Source organism: Erinaceus europaeus, chromosome 23 (assembly GCF_950295315.1).
Source record: "Erinaceus europaeus chromosome 23, mEriEur2.1, whole genome shotgun sequence".
In the NCBI taxonomy this organism is placed as follows: domain Eukaryota; kingdom Metazoa; phylum Chordata; class Mammalia; order Eulipotyphla; family Erinaceidae; genus Erinaceus; species Erinaceus europaeus.
In genome coordinates, this window is record NC_080184.1 from 10,557,652 (window position 1) to 10,581,593 (window position 23,942).

Here is a 23,942-nt window from a genome sequence, read left to right on the forward strand (position 1 = left end):
TAGCCACACACATCTTCCCATGAGCCCTCCTTTAGGAGGGGTCTCCATTTCCCCAACCATGATCCTGAACTAGGACTGTGGCTTACTTCGGTCAAAGGACACTGAGCACATAGTCGAGAGGCAAACTTCAACGACTCCTGAACTCCCACAATGTGGTTCAAGCCCCCTGGAAAGAATCAGGACTGATCTCCAATCCAGAGAAAGATAAGCACAGTTGCAGAGCATTTCTGGAGGTCTTAGCTCTACTGACTGCCAAGCCCAAGGACAAGGCTCTGTGCACACCTAGGCCCTGCCCACACTGATCTTGGCCTCTAGGTGAACAACAGGTCAGATCGGTAGAATGGTTTCTCCACTTTGTAACTACTAGGAAGAAGCCATTGTTCTACACTTTTAAGGGATGGAGCTTATTTCTGCATTGCCAAAGACTGGCATGCCCAGGTGAGGCATGGAGAGATATGCGGTGCCTCTTCAGTGTGGGAGCAACTCTACCTGTCAGCCTGTGATAGCACTGGTGATTGATAAATTTGTACAAGAAAGTTGATGCTTTTAAGTTTAGAAAAATGTTCCTACCACCACACAATGAAGCCTCTAATTCAGACCAACCAATATACTGATATCTAATTGCCCTTCTGGGAGGCTGCAGGCCATCTTATGCTTGATTACGTTTATGAATCAAAAATAAGGGAAGATGATTTTATTGTCCAAGCTAGACAATTAGGTTCGTGTTCCTAAATGGAAAATATTTTGGGATGGACAAGGCAATTCAGTGGAATATACAGTTTGGGTATAAATGTGTGCATATATAAATTTAATACTGAGATGAACAATTCAAAATATATCGAGAAATGATTTTATGCAACATTTATTTGTGACTAACAGTGGAATGCCAGATAGTAAAGTTACAGAGTATGGCTCCACACCACATCCAACATTAAAGTTTTATGTCCCCAGTTTATCAAAGATAACCATTTCAGTTCTTATAATGTAATAGAAACAGTCCCTTTGTTTCTGTTTTTTTTGGTAAGTTCTGGAACCTCACTTATATGAATTCCAGTTGAGTGAGCTCATATAGTAGTCATCTTTCATGTTGTTGATCAGTAAAATAAGCCATGACTACAATTCACTGGGCCTGTTCTACCCTGTACAAGCCATCTGCATGCCCTCAGGTCACTTCATTCTGCTTCGCAGTCAAAAGACTTGTTTCCCAGTGATTTTAATTCTGAACTCTGCTGATATATAACCATATATTGTTAACTATAAACCCCAACAATTTGATCTGGGGACCATATTTAGTGCAGGAGCTTGTGTAACACTGACTGAAGTGCACCATGGTGAGGTGGTACTGGCTCCATTGATTTTTTCCTATCTTTTCTATTGCTTACATACATAGGATTTCTCTCCACTGAGTCCTTTCATGTACCCTAAGATGACTGGCCGGCTGAATGTTTTCCTACATTGTTTACATTCATAGGGTTTCTCTCCACTGTGACTTCTTTCATGTACCCTTAGATGACTGGCCCGACTGAATGCTTTACTACATTGTTTACATTCATACGGTTTCTCCCACTGTGAGTTCTTTCATGTCTCTGAAGATTACTGGCCCAGGCGAATGCTTTACTACATTGTTTACATTCATAGGGTTTCTCCCACTGTGAGTTCTTTCATGTCTCTGAAGATTACTGGCCCGGGCGAATGCTTTACTACATTGTTTACATTCATAGGGTTTCTCCCACTGTGAGTTCTTTCATGTCTCTGAAGATTACTGGCCCGGGCGAATGCTTTACTACATTGTCTACATTCATAGGGTTTCTCTCGAATATGAGTTCTTTCATGTACCCTAAGATACCTGGCCAAACTGAATGCTTTATTACATTGTTTACATTCATAGGGTTTCTCTCCACTGTGAGTTCTTTCATGTATCCTAAGATTGCTGGCCCAACTGAATGCTTTACTACATTGTTTACATTCATAGGGTTTCTCTCCACTGTGACTTCTTTCATGTACCCTAAGATTATTGGACTTGCTGAATGCTTTACTACATTGCCTACATTCATACGGTTTTTCTCCACTGTGAGTTCTTTCATGTACCCTAAGATGACTGGCCAAACTGAATGCTTTACTACATTGTTTACATTCATAGGGTTTCTCTACACTGTGAGTTCTTTCATGTAGCCTAAGATAACTGGCCAAACTGAATGCTTTACTACATTGTTTACATTCATAGGGTTTCTCTCCACTGTGAGTTCTTTCATGTACCCTAAGATTATTGGACTGGCTGAATGCTTTACTACATTGCCTACATTCATAGGGTTTTTCTCCACTGTGAGTTCTTTCATGTACCCTAAGATGACCGGGCAAACTGAATGCTTTACTACATTGTTTACATTCATAGGGTTTCTCTCCACTGTGAGTTCTTCCATGTACCCTAAGATCACTGGCCCGACTGAATGCTTTACTACATTGTTTACATTCATAGGGTTTCATTCCACTGTGAGTTCTTTCATGTACCATAAGATGACTGGCCTGACTAAATGCTTTACTACATTGTTTACATTCATAGGGTTTCTCTCCACTGTGACTTCTTTCATGTCTCTGAAGCTCACTGGCCCAACTGAATGTTTTCCTACATTGTTTACATTCATAGGGTTTCTCTCCACTATGAGTTCCTTCATGTCTCTGAAGATGACTGGCCTGACTGAATGCTTTACTACATTGTTTACATTCATAGGGTTTCTCTCCACTGTGAGTTCTTTCATGTACCCTAAGATCACTGGCCCAACTGAATGTTTTCCTACATTGTTTCCATTCATAGGGTTTCTCTCCACTGTGACTTATTTCATGTACCATAAGATGACTTGCTGAACTGAATGGTTTACTACATTGTTTACATTCATAGGCTTTCTCTCCATTGTGAGTTCTTTCATGTAGCTGAAGATAACTGACGATATTTCTGAAAAATAGAGATATGGTACTTAATGACACTTTAATGAACACAACAATATTCTTATTTTTAAAGGAAATTGCAAGTCATTATTATAAACAACCAAAAAAACACAGACATTATCAAAATATTTAAAATTATTATACTAACAATATAAGGACAATAATTTAAAATTATAAAAAGACATAGTTTAACAGTTAAACGTAAGTTATTATTGTTGTTATTGACATTATCATTGTTGGATAGGACAGTCAGAAATGGAGAGAGGAAGAGAAGACAGAGAAGGAGCAAAGATAGACACCTGCAAACCTGCTTCACCACCTGTGAAGCAACTCCCCTGCAGGTGGGAAGCTGGGGTCTCGAACCGGAATCCTTAAACCAGTCCTTGCGCTTTCCTACATGAACACATAACGCCCTGCCCAACTCCCCACTGATCTATGTCTTATAGCTTCCATTTGTTTATTATTTGTGGGAGAGATTTTTCTATGAAGTGGAGAAAAGTGACAATCCAGAAAATCACTATGGTACATGTGTTGCCAGTGATTAAAATGAGGATGTTAGGCATGATGTCACATCTATCACTATTTAAGTCATTTGCCCAACTACTCCATAACATACTCATAGCATCATTCTTGATGAAATAGCTTAAGAATTATATATTGGGATCTCCCGGATCAACTAGGAATACCAAAGGAGACCACCCGAACCGAAACAAGACAGGACTAGAATGATCACAGGAACCCAGTAAATCACCCGTGAGTACAAACAGGCGTGGATGGTGACAGAGAGGAGAGAGGGGCCTAAGGAGAGATTAAGTGATTACTAACAGTTCAACAGTTTATCAGTGGAGACACCACCTCCAGTCTGCTCCACAACAAGGGGACAGCTGAAGGGAGGAAAGGACTCCCCAGAGACTGACCAAGTGCAACTCTGAGTCTCCATTGCTACTACCCTCAGAATCTGGAGCAGCAACAGGTAGGGACACCAGGGTACAGAGATCTAACCGGGAAACTGAGGAGAAGACCTATACCTCCTTGGCATAGCTGAGGGGCTGTGAAAGTCTCTTTGCATAACCACTGGATTATCTCTGCCATACCCTGCTTTATCTCTTGGTCAGGAGTCAGTGATTAAGCGAAGAACCCTATTGATAGTTTAAAAGCCCTCAGGCACCCATAGCCTACAGGGAAGAAAAAAAAGAGGCTTTTACACCACTGAGCTCCAACTCAGGGATTGAAAAAAAATTGTTAACTTCCACCACGGTAAACCCTTTAATTAAATTACTTAGACACAAGCCAATCCAGGCAATAGTGATCAGTAATTTGAAAAGTACTGATAAAGGGAACTCATAACATAATATATAAAATGGTTAAAACAACAAGAAAAAATATTGGAGACTCGAACCAGGACAAGAGTCCAGCTAAAAGTCCTCCAGAGGGTGAAGCACAAAACGAGTTCAACATCCAAACATTAGCTAAGGAAATAATAACAGGAGTGAGTAAAGAATTTGAAAAAATTGTAATCAGAAATGCAGGAACAACAAATGAGAATATGCAAGAAAATTCTAATAATCTCATGGTTATTAGAGAGCTGAAAGCTGAAATCGCTGAGCTAAAAAGGCAACTAGCTGAACAAGCTAAAACAGTATCATAGCAGGGCAACAAAATAGATGAACTCCAGAAAGCAGTAGAGGGCAGAGAGAATAGAATCAATGAGGCTGAAGACAGAATTAGCAAGATTGAGGATGAATTAGAGACAACTAAAGAAGAAGTAAGAGATCTCAAAAAGAGATTAAGAGATGCTGAAAACAACAACAGAGTCCTATGGGATGACTTCAAAAGAAACAATATACGCATTATTGGCTTACCAGAGGAAGAAAGAGAAGGGGAGGAAGAAAGCGTTCTCCAGGCCATAATAGCTGAAAATTTCTCTAGTCTAGACAACACCAAAGACATAAAGATTCAAGAAGCCCAGAGGGTCCCAAACAGAATTAACCCAGACCTAAAGACACCAAGACATGTCATACTTAGATTGGAAAGGAATAAGGATAAAGGATCCTCAAGGCTGCAAGAGAAAAACAAAGAGTCACCTACAAAGGAAAACCCATAAGATTAGCAGCAGACTTCTCCATACAAACACTACAGGCCAGAAGAGAATGGCAAGCTATCTATCGAGTGCTCAATGAGAAAGGCTTTCAGCCAAGAATACTATATCCTGCTAGACTGTCATTCAGACTAGATGGAAGCATCAAAATCTTCTCAGACAAGCAACAGTTGAAGGAAGCAACCATCACCAAGCGTGCCCTGGAAGAAGTTCTGAAAGGTCTCCTATAAACAACCAGACCACCATAAATAGGACATATATCAAAACACTCTAAAATTCTACAAGAATGGCATTAAAATATCTTCAATCTTTGATATCAATAAATGTCAATGGCCTGAATTCACCTATTAAAAGACACAGAGTAGGAAGATGGATCAGAAAACACAACCCAACAATATGTTGTCTACAGGAAACTCATCTAACGCAACAAGAGAAACACAGACTTAAAGTGAAAGGATGGAAAACTATCATTCAAGCCAATGGCCCACAAAAAAAGGCAGGAACAGCTATTCTCATATCTGACATGATAGACTTTAAAATAGATAAGATTAAAAAAGATAGGAATGGACACTACTTAATGCTCAGAGGATCAGTCAATCAAGAGGACTTAACAATTATTAATATCTATGCACCCAATGAGAAGCCATCTAAATACATCAAACTTCTACTGAAAGAGCTACAGCAATATATTAACAGTAACACAATCATAGTAGGGGACATCAACACCCCACTATCTCAACTTGACAGATCATCCAGGAAGAAAATCAGTAAAGACATAAGGGAGCTAAATGAAGAGATAGATAAACTAGAACTATTGGACATTTTCAGTCATTCATCCCACGAAACTGGAATACACATTTTACTCAAATCCACATGGATCATTCTCAAGAATAGACCATATGTTAGGCCACAAAGACAGCATCAGCCTATTCAAGAGCACTGAAATCATCCCAAGCATCTTCTCAGACCACAGTGGAATTAAACTAACACTTAACAATCAACAAAAGATTAGTAACAGTGCCAAAATGTGGGAGCTCAACAGTGCACTTCTTAACAACTTCTGGGTCAAAGAGGAAATCAAGGAAGAAATCAAAATGTTTCAAGAGTTCAATGAAAATGAAGACACAAGCTATCAAAATATTTGGGACACAGCTAAAGCAGTCCTAAGAGGGAAGTTCATAGCTATACAAGCACACATTCATTAGGAAACAAGAAAAGGCACAAATAAACAGCCTGATTGCACATCTCAAAGACCTAGAAGAAGAACAACAAAGGAATCCTAAAGCAACCAGAAGGACAGAAATCACTAAAGTTAGGGCAGAAATAAATAACATTGAGAATAGGAAAACCATACAAAAGATCAATGAAAGTAAATGTTGGTTCTTCGAAAGAGTAAACAAAATCGACAAACCTTTAGCCAGACTCACAAAACAAAAAAGGGAGAAGACCCAAATAAATCGGATAGTAAATGAAAGAGGAGAAATCACAACAGACACTGCAGAAATTCAACATGTCATGCGAGGCTTCTATGAACAACTATATGCCACCAAGCTAGAGAACCTGGAAGAAATGAATGATTTCCTAGATACCTACCAACTTCCAAAACTAAGTAAAGAGGAAGTGGATAACATGAACAGGCCCGTCACAGCTAATGAAATTGAAACAGTTATCAAAAATCTTCCCAAAAATAAAAGTCCTGGACCAGATGGTTTTACAAATGAATTCTACAAAACTTTCAAAGAAGAACTAATACCTCTACTTTTAAACGTCTTCCAGAAGATTGAAGACACTGGAATACTCCCTGCCAGCTTCTATGAAGCCAACATCACTCTGATACCAAAAGCAGACAGGGACACAACCAAAAAAGAAAACTACAGACCAATATCTCTGATGAACATCGATGCGAAAATATTGAACAAAATTCTAGCCAACCGGATACAGCAGTATATCAAAAAGATTGTTCATCATGACCAAGTGGGGTTTATCCCAGGCATGCAAGGTTGGTTTAATATATGTAAATCAATCAATGTGATCCACCACATCAACAAAAGCAAGACCAAAAACCACATGGTCATATCAATAGATGCAGAGAAAGGCTTTGACAAAATACAACATCCCTTTATGATCAAAACACTAAAAAAATGGGAATAGATGGAAAATTCCTCAAGATAGTGGAGTCTATATATAGCAAACCTACAGCCAACATCATACTCAATGGTGAAAAACTGGAAGCATTTCCCCTCAGATCAGGTACTAGACAGGGCTGCCCACTATCACCATTACTATTCAACATAGTGTTGGAAGTTCTTGCCATAGCAATCAGGCAGGAGCAAGGAATTAAAGGCATACAGATTGGAAGAGAAGAAGTCAAACTCTCCTTATTTGCAGATGACATGATAGTATACATGGAAAAACCTAAGGAATCTAGCAAGAAGCTTTTGGAAATCATCAGGCAATACAGTAATGTGTCAGGCTATAAAATTAACATTCAAAAGTCAGTGGCATTCCTCTATGCAAACACTAAGTTAGAAGAAATTGAAATCCAGGAAGCAGTTCCTTTTTCTATAGCGACAAAAACAATAAAATATCTAGGAGTAAACCTAACCAAAGAAGTGAAAGACTTGTATACTGAAAATTATGAGTCACTACTCAAAGAAATTGAAAAAGACACAAAGAAGTGGAAAGATATTCCATGTTCATGGGTTGGAAGAATTAACATCATCAAAATGAATATATTACCCAGAGCCATCTACAAATTTAATGCTATCCCCATCAAGATCCCAAGCACATTTTTTAGGAGAATAGAAAAAAATGCTACAAATGTTTATCTGGAACCAGAAAAGACCTAGAATTGCCAAAACAATCTTGAGAAAAAAGAACAGAACCGGATGCATCACACTGCCAGATCTCAAACTGTATTATAGGGCCATTGTCATCAAAACTGCTTGGTACTGGAACATGAACAGACACACTGACAAGTGGAATAGAATTGAAAGCCCAGAAATGAGGCCCCACACGTATGGACATCTAATCTTTGACAAAGGGGCCCAGACTATTACATGGGGAAAGCAGAGTCTCTTCAAGAAATGGTGTTGGAAACAATGGGTTGAAACATGCAGAAGAATGAAACTGAATCTCTGTATTTCACCAAATACAAAAGTAAATTCCAAGTGGATCAAGGACTCGGATGTTAGACCAGAAACTATCAGATACTTAGAGGAAAATATTGGCAGAACTTTTTTCCGCATAAATTTTAAAGACATTTTCAATGAAACGAATCCAATTACAAGGAAGACTAAGGCAAGTATAAACCTATGGGACTACATCAAATTAAAAAGCTTCTTCACAGCAAAAGAAACCACTACCCAAACCAAGAGACCCCTCACAGAATGGGAGAAGATCTTTACATGCCAAACATCAGTTAAGAGTTTAATAACCAACATATATAAAGAGCTTGCCAGACTCAACAACAAGACAACAAATAACCCCATCCAAAAATGGGGGAGGACTTGGACAGAATATTCACCACAGAAGAGATCCAAAAGGCCAAGAAACACATGAAAAAATGCTCCAAGTCTCTGATTGTCAGAGAAATGCAAATCAAGACAACAATGAGATATCACTTCACTCCTGTGAGAATGTCATACATCAGAAATGGTAACAGCAGCAAATGCTGGAGAGGGTGTGGGGTCAAAGGAACCCTCCTGCACTGCTGGTGGGAATATCAATTGGTCCAATTCTGTGGAGAACAGTCTGGAGAACTCTCAGAAGGCTAGAAATGGACCTACCCTATGACCCTGCAATTCCCCTCCTGGGGATATATCCTAAGGAACCCAACACATCCATCCAAAAAGAGCTGTGTACATATATGTTCTTGGCAGCACAATTTGTAATAGCCAAAACCTGGAAGCAACCCAGGTGTCCAACCACAGATGAGTGGCTGAGCAAGTTGTGGTATATATACACAATGGAATACTACTCAGCTGTAAAAAATGGTGACTTCACCGTTTTCAGCCCATCTTGGATGGACCTTGAAAAAATCATGTTGAATGAAATAAGTCAGAAACAAAAGGATGAGTATGGGATGATCTCACTCTCAGGCTGAAGTTGAAAAACAAGATTAGAAAAGAAAACACAAGTCGAACCTGAAATAGAATTGGAGTATTACACCAAAGTAAAAGACTCTGGGGTAGGTGGGTGGGTGGGTGGGGAGAATACAGGTCCATGAACGATGATGAATGACAGAGTGGGGGTTGTATTGTTAAATGGGAATCTGGGGAATGTTATGCACGTAAAAAAAAAAAAAGAAGTAGAAACGCAAAGCAGAAATTGACTGAGTTTGGAGTATGGCACCAAAGTAAGAAAGCAGAAGTACACTAGAGTTTGCAGTGAGTACCCCCCCTAACACTTCCTCTCCACTATTCCAAGCTTTGGGTCCATGATTGCTCAACAATTTGCTTGGCTTTGTATGTTAACTCTCTTTTCAGTCACCAGGTTCCAGATGCCATCAGGATGCTAGGCAGGCTTCCCTGGATTGAAGACCCCACCAATGTGTCCTGGAGCTCAGCTTCCCCAGAGACACACCCTACTAGGGAAAGAGAGAGGCAGACTGGGAGTATGGACCTACCAGTCAACGCCCATGTTCAGCGGGGAAGCAATTACAGAAGCCAGACCTTCTACCTTCTGCAACACTCAATGACCCTGGGTCCATGCTCCCAGAGGGATAGAGAATGGGAAAGCTATCGGGGGAGAGGGTGGGATATGGAGAGTGGGTGGTGGGAATTATGTGGAGTTGTACCCCTCCTACCCTATGGTTTTGTTAATTAATCCTTTCTTAAATTAAAAAAATAAAAAATAAAGAATTATATATTGGTAGCAGTGGTTATAAATTTTAATTACTCTAAAATGATTGTATTATGCAATGTACTCAAACCTTTGTTTATTTCCTTGGTGGTTATGCTGCTGCTTATTGGTGGAATGTTCATCTAGTAATTTTCCTAAAAATGAAAAAAGTATTACAAATCATTTATATATATTGAATTTACAATGGTGAACAGTGGTGGACAAATATGTCTTCTAATTGACAAATGAATGAATGAAGATTATAATTACCTATTGAGAGAAAATTCCTATGGTTTTCCCACAACACATCTCTGTAGAGTTTCTTCTCTGAAGGATTTAATAGTGTCCACTCCTCTTGAGTGAATACCACAGTTATATCTTCATAGGTCACTGAGCACTAAAATATATGAAGTATATTTATGTGAGAAAACACTTCAGGGAGTCGGGCAGTACTGTAGCAGGTTAAGTGCACATGGTGTGAAGCACAAGGACCAGCATAATGATAATGGTTCAAGACCCTAGCTTCGCACCTACAGAGAGGTTGATTTTCACCTGCAGAGAGATTGATTTGCAAGCAGTGAAGCAGGTCTAAATATGTCTTTTTACCCCTTTCTCTGTCTTCCCCTCCTCTCTCTATTTCTCTCAGTCCTATCCAACAATGACAACAATAACTACAAAAAAAAAAAAAAAGAACATAAAAAAGACAAGGGCAACAAAAGGGAACATTTATAAAATTAAAAAAACACTTCATACTGACAAAAATTAGACATCCACTCTCAATTTTATAAAATCACTGATTATTTAATCTGCAAACATATATTGGGTAACTTGTTCATAAAATGCATTACATTCATGGCCTATAAGGTGATATAATGATTGGTATTATAACTCTGTAGCATGAGCACCATTTCTCTATGCATCACAAAAAAACAAGAGATGGCGAGGCTGAGTCTTTGATATGTTGACTCTCTCAAAAGCCTAGAATAGGGAGAACAGAAGCAACTGGTGGCACAGCTACATAGAAGATGTTTGATATTGTACAGCAAATCCTAACAAAGGGCCCTTTCAAAGTTAAACCAATTACCAAATAATGTGATGATAACAATAACTATGCATTGTCGTCTTGAACCCTAAGTCAGCAGGAACCTCACATTTCCACTATAGAGCCTATAGAGATCTCAATAGCAAGAATAACACTAGGGGAAAAAATGACCAATGGAAATAAATAAAACTTCAAATATTTTACATAATAAAAGGTGCCATCAGCTCGACAGACACAGTATCAAATGAGGAAAAATATTTACATGTCAGACATCAGGTAAAGGGATAGTAACCAATATATGCACTCACAGAATTCAGTGGGGTAAAGAAACAACCATATTAAAAGGGGACAGTGAGTTAGGTGTTGGGCTAAGTGAATGTGGCAAAAGTGCAAGGTCGAGCTGTAGGATCCGGGTTTGCGCCCCCAGTTCCCCATATGCAATGGAGTTACTTCACAAGCACTGAAGCAGTTATGTAGGTGTCCATCTCTCTCCCCCTCTCTGATTTCTCCTCCTCTCTCCATTTCTCTCTGCCCTGTCTAACAATAATGTCATCAGTAACAAAAACAGTAATAAATACAACAACAATGAAAAGCAACAAGGCCCACCTAACTCAACAAGACAAACACAGACTCAAATTGAAGGCTGGAAAACTATCATACAAGCTAATGGACCACAAAAAAGAGCTTGAAGAGCTATTCTCATATCTGAAAGAATAGACTTTAAAACACATAAGATAAAAAAAAACAAATGGGGAGTCGGGCTGTAGCGCAGTGGGTTAAGTGCAGGTGGCGCAAAGCACAAGGACCAGAGTAAGGATCGCGGTTCAAGCCCCGGCTCTCCATCAGCAGGAGAGTTGCTTCACAAGTGGTGAAGCAGGTCTGCAGGTGTCTTATCTTTCTCTCCCTCTCTCTGTCTTCCCCCTCCTCTCTCCATTTCTCTTTCTCCTATCCAACAACGACAATAATAACTACAACAGTAAAACAACAAGGGCAACAAAACAGAATAAATAAATAATAAATACATAAATAAAAAAGAAAGTAAAAAAATACAAATGGACACTACTTAATGCTCAGGGGGTCAGTCAATCAAGAGGACTTAACAAGTATTAACATGTATGGACCCAATGAGAAGCCATGTAAATACATCAAATGTCTCCTGAAAGAGCTACAGTAATATATTAACAGCAACACAGTCATAGTAGTGGACTTAAATATCCCACTCTCTCAACTTGGCAGATCATCCAGCAGAAAAATAACAAAGACATAAGGGAGCTAAATGAAGAGATAGATAAACTAGAACTATTGGACATTTTCAGAGTCATTCATCCCAAGAAACTGGAATACACATTTTACTCAATTCCACATGGGTCATTCTCAAGGATAGACCATATGCTAGGCCACAAAGACAGCATCAGCAAATTCAAGAGCATTGAAATCATCCCAAGCATCTTCTCAGACCACAGTGCAATTAAACTAACACTTCACAATCAACAAAAGATTAGTAATAGCCCCAAAATGTGGAAACTCAACAGTATACTTCTTAACAACTTCTGCGTAAAAGAGAAAATCAAGCAAGAAATCAAAATGTTTCAACATGTCAATGAAAATGAAGACACAAGCTGTCAAAAATATTTAGGACACAACTAAGGCAGTACTGAGAGGGAAGTTCATAGCCATACAAGCACACATTCAGAAACTAGAAAAAGCACAAATAGACAGCCTGAATGCACATATTAAAGACCTAGAAGAAGAACAAAGGAACCCTAAAGCAACCAGAAGGACAGAAATCACTAGAGTTAGGGCAGAAATAAATAGCCAACCGGATACAGCAGTATATTAAAAAGATTGTTCATCATGACCAAGTGGGGTTTATCCCAGGTATGCAAGGATGGTTTAATATACATAAATCAATCAACATGATCCACCATATCAACCACATGGTCATATCAATAGATGCAGGAAAGCCTTTGACACTATACAACATCCCTTTATGAACAAAACACTACAAAAATGGGAATAGATGGAAAATTCATGAGGATAGTGAAGTCTATATATAGCAAACCTACAACCAACATCATACTCAATGGTGAAAAACTGGAAGCATTTGCCCTCGGATCAGGTACTAGACAGGGCTGCCCACTATCACCATTACTATTCAACATAGTGTTGGAAGTTCTTGTTGTAGCAAGCAGGCAGGAGCAAGGAATTAAAGGGATACAGATTGGAAGAGAAGAAGTCAAACTCTCCCTATTTGCAGATGACAATAGTATACATAGAGAAACCTAAAGAGGGAGTCGGGCTGTAGTGCAGTGGGCTAAGCGCAGGTGGCGCAAAGCACAAGGACCGGCATAAGGACCCCTGTTCGTACCCTGGCTCCCCACCTGCAGGGGAGTTGCTTCACAGGTGGTGAATCAGGTCTGCAGATGTCTATCTTTCTCTCCTCCTCTCTGTCTTCCCCTCCTCTCTCCATTTCTCTCTGTCCTATCCAACAATGACAACAACAATAATAACTACAACAATAAAACAACAAGGGCAACAAAAGGGAATAAATAAATATAAATAAATATATATAAAAAAAAGAAAAACCTAAGGAATCCAGCAAGAAGTTTTGGATAGCATCAGGCAATAAAGTAAGTTGTCAGGCTACAAAACTGAGATCCAGAAATTAATATCTATTAGTATACCAACTAAAACAGTAAAATATCTAGGAGTAAACCTAACCAAAGAAGTGAAAGACTTGTATACTGAAAATTGAGTCACTACTGAAGGAAACTGAAAAAGATGCAAATAAGTGGAAAGATATTCTATCTTTGTGGGTTGGAAGAATTAACATCATAAAAACAAATATACTACCCACAGCCATATACAAATTTAATGCTATCCCCATCAAGATCCCTACCACATTTTCTAGGAGAATAGAACAAATGCTACAAATGTTTATCTAGAACCAGAAAAGACCTAGAATTGCCAAAACAATCTTGAGAAGAACAGAACTGGTGGCATCACATCACACTCCCAGATCTCAAATTGTATTATAGGGCCATTGTCATCAAAACTGTTTGGTACTGGAACAGGAATAGACATACTGACCAGTGGAATAGAACTGAGAGCCCAGAAGTAAGCCCCCATACCTATGGACATCTAATCTTTGACAAAGGTGCCCACACTATTAAATGGAGACAGCAGAGTCTCTTCAACAAATGGTGTTGGAAAAAATGGGTTGAAATATGCAGAAGAATGAAACTGAACCACTATGTTTAACCAAATACAAAAGTAAATTGCAAGTGGATCAAGGACTTGGATGTTAGACCACACACTATCAGATACTTAGAGAAAATATTGGCAGAAATCTTTTCCACATAAATTACTAAGAAGTCTAAGACAAGCATAAACCTATGGGAATACATCAAATTAAAAAGCTTCTTCACAGCAAAAGAAACTACTACCCAAACCAAGAGACCCCTCACAGAATGGGAAAAATCTTTATTGCCATACATCAGACAAGAAGCTAACAATCAGAATATTCTCAACAACAAGACAACAAATAACCCTATACAAAAATGGGGGAAGGACATGGACAGAATATTCACCACAGAAGAGATCCAAAAGGCCAAAAAGCACATGAAAAAATACTCCAAGTCCCTGATCGTCAGAGAAATGCAAATAAAGACAACAACGAGATACCACTTCACGCCTGTGAGAATGTCATACATCAGAAAAGGGAACAGCAGCAAATGCTGGAAAGGGTGTGGGGTCAAAGGAACCCTCCTGCACTGCTGGTGGGAATGTCAGTTGGTCCAGCCTCTGTGGAGAACAGTCTGGAGAACTCCCAGAAGGCTAGAAATGGACCTACCCTATGACCCTGCAATTCCGCTCCTGGGGATATGTTCTAAGGAACCCAACACACCCATCCCAAAAGAGCTGTGTACAAATATGTTCTTGGCAGCACAATTTGTAATAGCCAAAACCTGGAAGCAACCCAGGTGTCCAACCACAGATGAGTGGCTGAGCAAGTTGTGGTATATATACACAATGGAATACTACTCAGCTGTAAAAAATGGTGACTTCACCGTTTTCAGCCGATCTTGGATGGACCTTGAAAAAATCATGTTGAGTGAAATAAGTCAGAAACAGAAGGATGAATATGGGATGATCTCACTCTCAGGCCGAAGTTGAAAAACAAGATTAGAAAAGAAAACACAAGTCGAACCTGAAATGGAATTGGAGTATTACACCAAAGTAAAAGACTCTGGGGTGGGTAGGTGGGTGGGGACAATACAGGTCCATGAAAAATGATGAATGAAATAGTGGGGGTTGTATTGTTAAATGGGAATCTGGGGAATGTTATGCATGTAAAAAAAAAAAAAAAAAAAGTAGAAACGCAAAGCAGAAATTGACTGAGTTTGGAGTATGGCACCAAAGTAAGAAAGCAGAAGTACACTAGAGTTTGCAGTGAGTACCCTCCCTAACACTTCCTCTCCACTATTCCAAGCTTTGGGTCCATGATTGCTCAACAATTTGTTTGGCTTTGTATGTTAACTCTCTTTTCAGTCACCAGGTTCCAGATGCCATCAGGATGCTAGGCAGGCTTCCCTGGATTGAAGACCCCACCAATGTGTCCTGGAGCTCAGCTTCCCCAGAGACCCACCCTACTAGGGAAAGAGAGAGGCAGACTGGGAGTATGGACCGACCAGTAAACGCCCATGTTCAGCGAGGAAGCAATTACAGAAGCCAGACCTTCCACCTTCTGCAACCCTCAATGACCCTGAGTCCATTCTCCCAGTGGGATAGAGAATGGGAAAGCTACTGGGGAGGGGGTGGGATATGGAGATTGGGTGGTGGGAATTGGTGTGGAATTGTATCCCCCCTACCCTATGGTTAAAAAAAAAAAAGAAAAGAAAAGTTTTTTAAGTGTAAATGAAGTGGTCAAGGAGGCGGCGCAGTGATAAAGCTTTGGATTCTCAAGCATGAGGTTCTGAGTTCGATCCCCGACGGCACATGTGCCAGAGTGATGTCAGGTTCTTTCTCTCTCCTCCTGTCTTTCTCATAAATAAATAAAATCTTTAAAAAAAAGTAGAAAGTCTTTACTGATTTTCTTCCTGGATGATCTGTCAAGTTGAGATAGTGGGGTGTTGAAGTCCCCTACTATGATTGTGTTACTGTTAATATATTGCTGTAGCTCTTTCAATAGAAGTTTGATGTATTTAGATGGCTTCTCATTGGGTGCATAGATATTAATAGAGAATGGGAAAGCTATTGGGGGAGGGGGTGGGATATGGAGATTGGGCGGTGGGAAAAAAAAAAAAGTAGAAAGTAAGTGGAAAGAGAGAGATGCAGGCAAATAAGCAGTGAAATAGACATAAACGAAAATATATTTATAAATTAAAATACAACTTATCTAGGAAGAAAAAGACAGCATGAGATGCAGAACATGCCACTTACCTGAGAAACTGCCATTCCTTCCTCCTCTCAATTCCTTCTCAGGACAGAAAATGAAGAGAAATCACAGTACCAGTTTGAGACTATGATTGAGATCCACTGGCAAAGTTGTTTAGCTTGACAGCACTGCTCCTACAAGGAAGATACTGTAATGTACAAAAGGTCCAATAACCTAGCCTTTCAAGGTGAAGGGATTCTGGAACAAGGACAAAACACTTGGGGACTAACTGCTGAATGAGTTATCCTGCATATCAGGGTCTTCCCTACACTTAAAAATTTTACTGACATATCTCATTCAAACTCTTCACTTTCTCCTTCAATAAATGCATGGATCTTCAAATTCTAATAAAATGTCTGAGTCTTCCTACTTACCATAGGCCTCACTTCTCAGAGATCAGCAGCAAAACAGTGATAATCACATACAAACATACTTTCATACCTGAGGCACTACAAGCCTCAAATTCAATCCTCAGCACCATCATAAACCAGAGCTGAGGAATGCTCTGGTAAAATAATAGCAGTGATTTTCAGAAAGCAAAGGAGAACAGAGCCTGGGGAAAAGAGAGACTAGTAAATTTTCTTCAAACTCCGTTTCTAACCCTAAAAAAGTTGAACAGAGTAAACCCCATGAGCAAAAAGTTAGCACAACTCTTTGAATAATTAACTAAACAAATTAAAATATAATACTGTGCAGGCCAGCAAGTAGCACAGTGGATAGTGTTGGAATCCAAAGCATATGGGTCTGAAGACTTTGAACCTTGGCACTACGTGCGCAGTTGTGAGTCTCTGATTCTCTACTTATACTTCTCTCACAATAATAGATAAATTTGAAAGAAAATAAAATGAAATAAACAATGTTCTGAAACTGTGGATGAGAGGGAATCAAAGAATTCAGAAATTTTAGCTGAGGGAAATTCCAGTAATGCCAACCACTCCCCAATGCCTGGTCATGAAAGACAAGATGCCCCTACTCCCTCACTCCCGGTCCTGAAAGAGAAGAGTCCTTGTACCATGACCACCTGTAACTGTGAAAACCACTGTCTAATTGTGATAACCACTGCTTCTGTAATCCAAGGCTAATTTAACTTACTCATATATCCTAGTTTAAAATATGTCACAATGTCCATTCTGGGCCAGAGTCTACAGGGTGACGACCATGGATCTCAGTCCACAATTTAAAATAACATTAGATTTCTCCTCCACCCAATTTTGGGTCCAGTCTCCTTGAATTTCAGCATTCCCTAACATAAATAATACATAGCTGGAGAATTTTTTCTATTTTCTTTTCTATTTCTCTATTTATTCATTTTAAAATCTCTTTATTGGGAGATTAATGTTGAACAGCTGACAGTAAATACAATAATTTGTACATGCATAACATTTCTCAGTTTTCCACATAACAATATTATTGTGTTTTTTGTTTGTTTGTTTGTTTGTTTATTACCAAAGTTCTGCTTAGCTCTGCTTTTATGTAGTTCTGCAAATTGAACCATGGAGCTCAGAATCTTATACATCTCAGGCATGAAGGTCATTTACACAACCATTGTGCTGTGACACCAGCCCAGCATGAACTGCTTCATCCTCTTCCTCATGTCCATCAATCAGAGGAGTAGGATAGCTAGTATTTTCTCCATAACTATGTGGACACTTATCTATGGGAATCCCCCAACACAGTGCATATCCCATCCCCGCCAATGGAAGGTCCTCTGTTCTTTATTACCCTGGGAGTATGGACCAAATACCTCTACAGGGAGCAGAAAATGGGAGGTATGATTTCTGTAATTGTTTTTCCACTGGACATAGGCTGATCAACACCCCCATCCTGCTCCTATGCTTCCCTATTGGGGTAGAGCTTTAGGGAGGTGGGGTTCCAGGACACATTGGTGAGGTTGTTTTACATATAGGTTTCTTAGGTCCCTCTCATCCCCCAGATGTGGCTTCTCAGCTTTTTCTTGGCTACAACAGAATTTTCCTTTGCCAGAACTCTGGACTCTACTTGCCTTATTTTCAGTGCCTCGCTTTTCTAATATTTTGGTGTTAAAACTCGAGATAGGGTGAATCTAGCTTCTCCCTCTGGGCGTTTCATGTCACACTATCCTAACACAAGTCCCCATCTGGTGGAGGGAATATTCACAGGAAGTGAAATGGTATCACTATCTCTCCCTCCTCCTCTCCTATCAATTAAACTCTGTCCTATAAAATAAATTACATGAAGTAAAATTAAAAAATAGGGACTGACTAAGCGGTAACACACCTGACTGAACATGTACAATAATACACAAAGACATGGGTTGAGCCCTCATTCCCCACTTGCAGGGAGAAAGCTTTGTGAGTGGTGAGCAGTGCTGCAAATGTCTCTTGTATCCCTCTCTATCACACCCTTATCTCCTCTCAATTTCACGCCGTCTATATACAGTACATAATAAGATTATAAAATGAATAAAGAAATACAAAAATAGAGAATAAAGACATTAATAGGCAGCCCCATGCTGCCAACAGAGCACACTGAATTGAGAAGCCTCAGGAGTAGCCAAGAGAGGTGATAGGAATCCACACTGAGGCCTAAGATGGATCATTGGGTTAGAAATAAGGAAGGGTAGTCCAGGAGGTGGCACAGTGGATAAAGCTGTGGACTTTCATGTGAGATGTCCCGAGTTCAATCCTGGACAGCAAATATATCACGGTGATGTATGATTATTTCTCCCTCCTCCTCTATATCTTATGAATAAAAAACAAATCTTTAAAAAGGGGGGGAGTAGTGACCTCAGACACATGGCTGCTATGGGAAGCATTGGAGCCTCTCTGAGGCAACCTTTTCTATCTAAGCTCTGGAGGCTGAGACTCACCAGCCTCATGATTCCATCCAGATTCTGGAATCACTGAAGTGTCCTCCTCAAGAAGTGAAATAGCAGGAGACATGTGCAACCAAAAGGAGGAAGCAAGAACCCTGTGCACATTGAGAAGCAGCACTTACTTTCTAGAGTGACTTTCTTCAGTTGCAAGCACTGCCCATAAGCAGCCCAGACTGGAAAGAGCACTGGCCAAAGCCTAGATTCTAAATAGATGGAGCTATGCTCACACTCATGAGGATTCTGACCACAGAATTGCTTTAGTGCCTCAATCCTGGAAATAGGAATCAGAAAGTCAAAACAATATGGAATCAAGCACTGGCCTGGCTATATGGCAGGAGAGCTGTTCAATCAGTATCTAAAGAGGGTGAGCCGGGAGAATAGTAGTTACAGGAAATCATGAAAAAGAGGTGAAAATGCCAGCAGAAAACAACTTAAACATTCTAGAGAGCAGACAGGGTGCCTGAGTCAGGCCGGTTCCTGCTTTTCTCTCCAGGCCCTGCTCAGACTGCACTGAAGAGAGCAAGGAACTTGGGAGGAAGATGATGTATGTTGGAGCCCAGAATGAAAATCAAGAACTGTTGCCTCAAAGATGACAGGACATGTCTGGAAGCAGCCTAGGGGATTAAAGTCACCCTACTGTGTCTCCTCTGCTGTGACTAGGTCCCCATGACCTGCTGTGTTCCCACTTGGGGAACACACACCAGGCTCTGCCCTCAATTGTTTGCCAGCATGGATACCCTTGGGGTTTGAGTCTAATTATCCATGGAGCCAGGGGTGTGAAGTACAGACTCCTGTCCCAGCTTGAGTGTGGGGGTCTGAGTTTGCACTAGCCCACTGATCTGGTGTGGGGCATCAAGGAAAGACCAGATAACCCTAGGCAGCAGTATCAGGTTGGGGAGAGATAATTAGGATCCAATTATTAAATTTATGCTGGTGGCCTGAGGAAGAGCAAAAGTTCATGTGCAGAATGCCTCTCTTGCTTTGTGCATGGCCCAGTGTTTGTTTAACATTCTGTCTCTCTATATAAGTGAAAATATGGTTGCATTTTTTGACTCATCTTGGATGGAGCTAGAAGGAATTGTGTTAAGTGAGATAGGTGAGAAAGAGAAAGACTAGTATGGGATGATCCCACTCATAAAAAGAAGTTGAGAAGGGAGTCACACAGTAGCACAGCAGGTTAAGCACACATGGTGCAAAGATCAAGGACCGGCATAAGGATCCCGATTCGAGCCCCCGGCTCCCCACCTGCAGGGGAGTCACTTCACAGGTAGTGAAGCAAGTCTGCAGTGTCTGTCTGTCTCTCCTCTCTATGTCTTCCCCTCCTCTCACCATTTCTCACTCTGCTATCCAACAAGGACAACTAGAATAACTACAACAATAAAACAACAAGGGCAAAAAAAGGGGGAAAAAACCTATTACAGATGCCAGATGGTGATAGTGGACCTGGCTGAGTACACACATTGCTCTGCTCACTTCCTGGGCTCAACTTCTGGTCTCTGATGGTGGAAGAGAGTAAAGACTGGAGCTGCAGCACTATATGTGTGTCTCTCCATCCCCTTGTTTATTTGTTTTGCTTTGTTTTGTTTTGTTTTTGTCTCCAGGGTTGTTGCTGGGGCTTGGTGCCTACACTACAAATACACTGCTCCTGGGAGGCTCCCCAACCCCCTTTTGTTTCCCTTGTTTATCGTTGTTGTCATTGTTGGATAGGACACAGAGAAATTGAGAGAGGGGAAGGCAGAAAGGGGAAGATAAATATAGACACTTGCACACCTGCTTCACCACTTGTGAGCTGACACCCCTGCAAGTGGGGAGCCTGGGGCTCAAACTGGGATCCTTATGCTGGTCCTTGTGCTTCCCTACACATGCACATAACCTGCTGCTCTACTGCACAGGCCCCTATCTTTCCCTTTCTATCCTGCACTACCATTCAAGTTTCTCCCTGAATCTAGCCAAAATTAATCAATAAAAATATTATTTAATATGACTACAAGTAGCTGAGCTAATTAGTAGGGTGGGCATGCAAATCATTTTCAAGTGAGACACCCAAGTCTCTGGTTCAATCTCCAGATTATCATAAATCAGAAACAAACAGTGTTATGATAAAATTATGAGGAACATAAATAATAACAAATTCTGTTTCCCAGCTTGGAACAGGCAGTGAGCAGGACCCCATATTCTCAATTTCTGCACACTACAATGAGGCCACTATAAGTGTGTGAACACTCTTCATGCATCTCTTCATGGCCCTCACGTTAAGGTGGGGGACTGCTTAGGATTCTCCAACAGGCGGAGGGAAGATAGCATAAGGGTTATGCAAACAAACTCTTATGCCTGAGGCTTCAAAGTCCCAGGTTCATTACCCTCTCTACCATAAACCAGACCTGAAGAGTGCTCTGGTTAAAAAAAAAAAAAAAAAAACTATAGGATTCACTGACAGCCTTATTAGAAGACAGGGCAATTCTGAAACACTTCTACTGGATTCAAATGAAGCTGCTCCAGGGATAATTTAACAGAAATCTACAATTTATCACTAAGAAAAATAAAAGTAGGGGGGTCGGGCGTTAGGTCAATGGGTTCAGCGCAACTGGCGCAAAGCTCAAGAACCAGCATTAGGATCCTGGTTTGAGCCCCTGCTCCACACCTGCAGGAAAAGTCACTTCACAAGCTGTGAAGCAGGTCTGCAGGTGTCTATATTTCTCTCCCCATCTCTGTCTTCCCTTCCTTTCCATTTCTCTCTGTCCTACCCACTATTAACAATAACTACAACAATAAAAATACAAGGGTAACAAGAGAGAAAATAAATAAATATCAAAAAAAAGAAAAAGAAAGGGAAGAAATAATTAAAGAAACCATAGTTGAGATCTACTGAAATCCAAGTTCCCAAAGAAGGCAGAGAAATCACAGCTTCCCTGGACCCAACTCAGGTGCAAGGTGCTGCTGACCATCATGCTGACTCCCCGACCTGCCCATCTTGCCTGGGGTCAGCAGGTCCTTCCTTCCTTGCTCGCCTCACCTTGGGCCAGACCCTGAGACACTCAGTAGGGAATGGGACGGGGCCAAGAAACGGCATCACTGACACACACAAGCGGGGGAGGGAAAGGAGGAGTGATCTCACCCGCTCTCCATAGAGCGCCCTGTGTTTAGTTCCCCCACAAGAATCGGGACAGCACAAGAGGAATCCAGTCTCGGGGTGGATATGGCGGACTGACCAGGGAGAGGCCCAGACACGAGGCTGCATTCCAGAATATTTTGGGAAGACTCAAGCGACCCCTCCCAATCTCAGCCTCAATGAGGGACACTTACGAAACTCCATCCAGTGCTGAACTTCCTGACGTCTCCTCTCCAGAGTCCAAATCGGCAGAAACGGAGAGAAACACAGAGGAAAGTGGGGCTCCCAGAAACAGGATGGGTCGCTAGTGGGTCTTACTTCCTGGAGTGTCTTCTGGCCTAGACTGTCTGCACCACCCACCGACAGCCCAGATTGGTTCATGCCCACTGTCTCACAGTTGATTGGATGAAGCCCTTGCCATTCACACACATCTCCTCTTCTGATTGGATAATGTTTAAACCCAATCAGCATTAGAGCTTTCTAAGTGACAGGAATACTGTCCTATCAGCTTCTCTAGAGGGTGTGCCTGGGGAACCATGGAAGCCAGAAACGGCTGGATCTTTGTCCCGAGAAGTCTTCTGGAAGATTCAGCAGCTAAAAACCTATGCTTCCACCAGCTTTCTCATGCACGTTGCTTACTCCTGCTCACTCTCTTTTCTGCTGGTTGGCCATATGTCACACAACATTGTGACCCGGCACCCCGAGGACTTGGTGCTGCTCGCTGTGCCGATGACTGCTGCCTGCTCACAGCCTGGCTCCAGGAGTGCAGTGAGCTAATTTGACCTGGAGGGTGCCGGCATGCAGTCCTGTGAACGCCGAGACCTGTCTCTGTAGGTAAGACCACAGACAAATAAGAATGGGTAACAATAGAAAATGGTACTGCAACGGTGGGTTTCAGCAGTGTTGCACAGGAAGCTTTGGGAGATGTGGCTTAGTGTAGTCTACCTGAACTTGAGACCAAATGGAACACATGAGTTTGTTACTTTGCACAGTGCACAAGCTGCTACTGAACTAGACTCACTGTTAAGGGGGAGGGAGTAGCTAACTGGGGCCATTCTTGTTCCCTTCTGCAGGAATTCCAGACTGACTCTGACAGGGAAATTACAAGAGAGACAGTCATATTTCAGGATGATGAAAAATTATTGGGGGCAAAAAAGGACAGGAAAAAAGGAAGGACAAGCCATGTAGCATGGATACACTGAGACAAAGAGAGAGGAAGGCCAGAGCCTCCTGGTCTTGCAAGCTCTAAAGTTTCAAGGGGGAAGGGCAGGAGCCTCAGGGGATGTGTCTTTTAGGTGATCTCACATCAGCATTTTGTGACTTTTTTTTCAGTCTGGTAGGCAGGCAGTGCTGGTGCTTCTGTCTTCTGCCTAGTTCCATTCTGGATCCTCCATGATGCAGAGGGAAGGGTGTTGCTTTCCCTAAGCTGTTCACAACACACACCTCTACCAGGATAAAGTAACTGAAATTAATGGGACTCCTGGAGAAAATCCAGGACTCAGGAATAAATCTTATTATACAGATGGGTGACTGATTAAGATGACATGGAGTAATCCTTCAAAACTGGATGATCTAATGAGTGAGGAAGCATATGAAAAATACATGATACCACCCAAT

The 23,942-nt window shown here is 41.0% G+C and overlaps 1 protein-coding gene and 1 pseudogene across 1 annotated transcript in view; one reads left to right on the forward strand and one right to left on the reverse strand.

The window, feature by feature from the left end:
* Positions 1-23,942, forward strand: part of ZNF317 (zinc finger protein 317) — a 371,627-nt gene that overhangs the window by 150,041 nt on the left and 197,644 nt on the right. The window lies entirely within an intron of this gene.
* Positions 839-16,491, reverse strand: LOC132535531 (zinc finger protein 709-like; annotated as a pseudogene).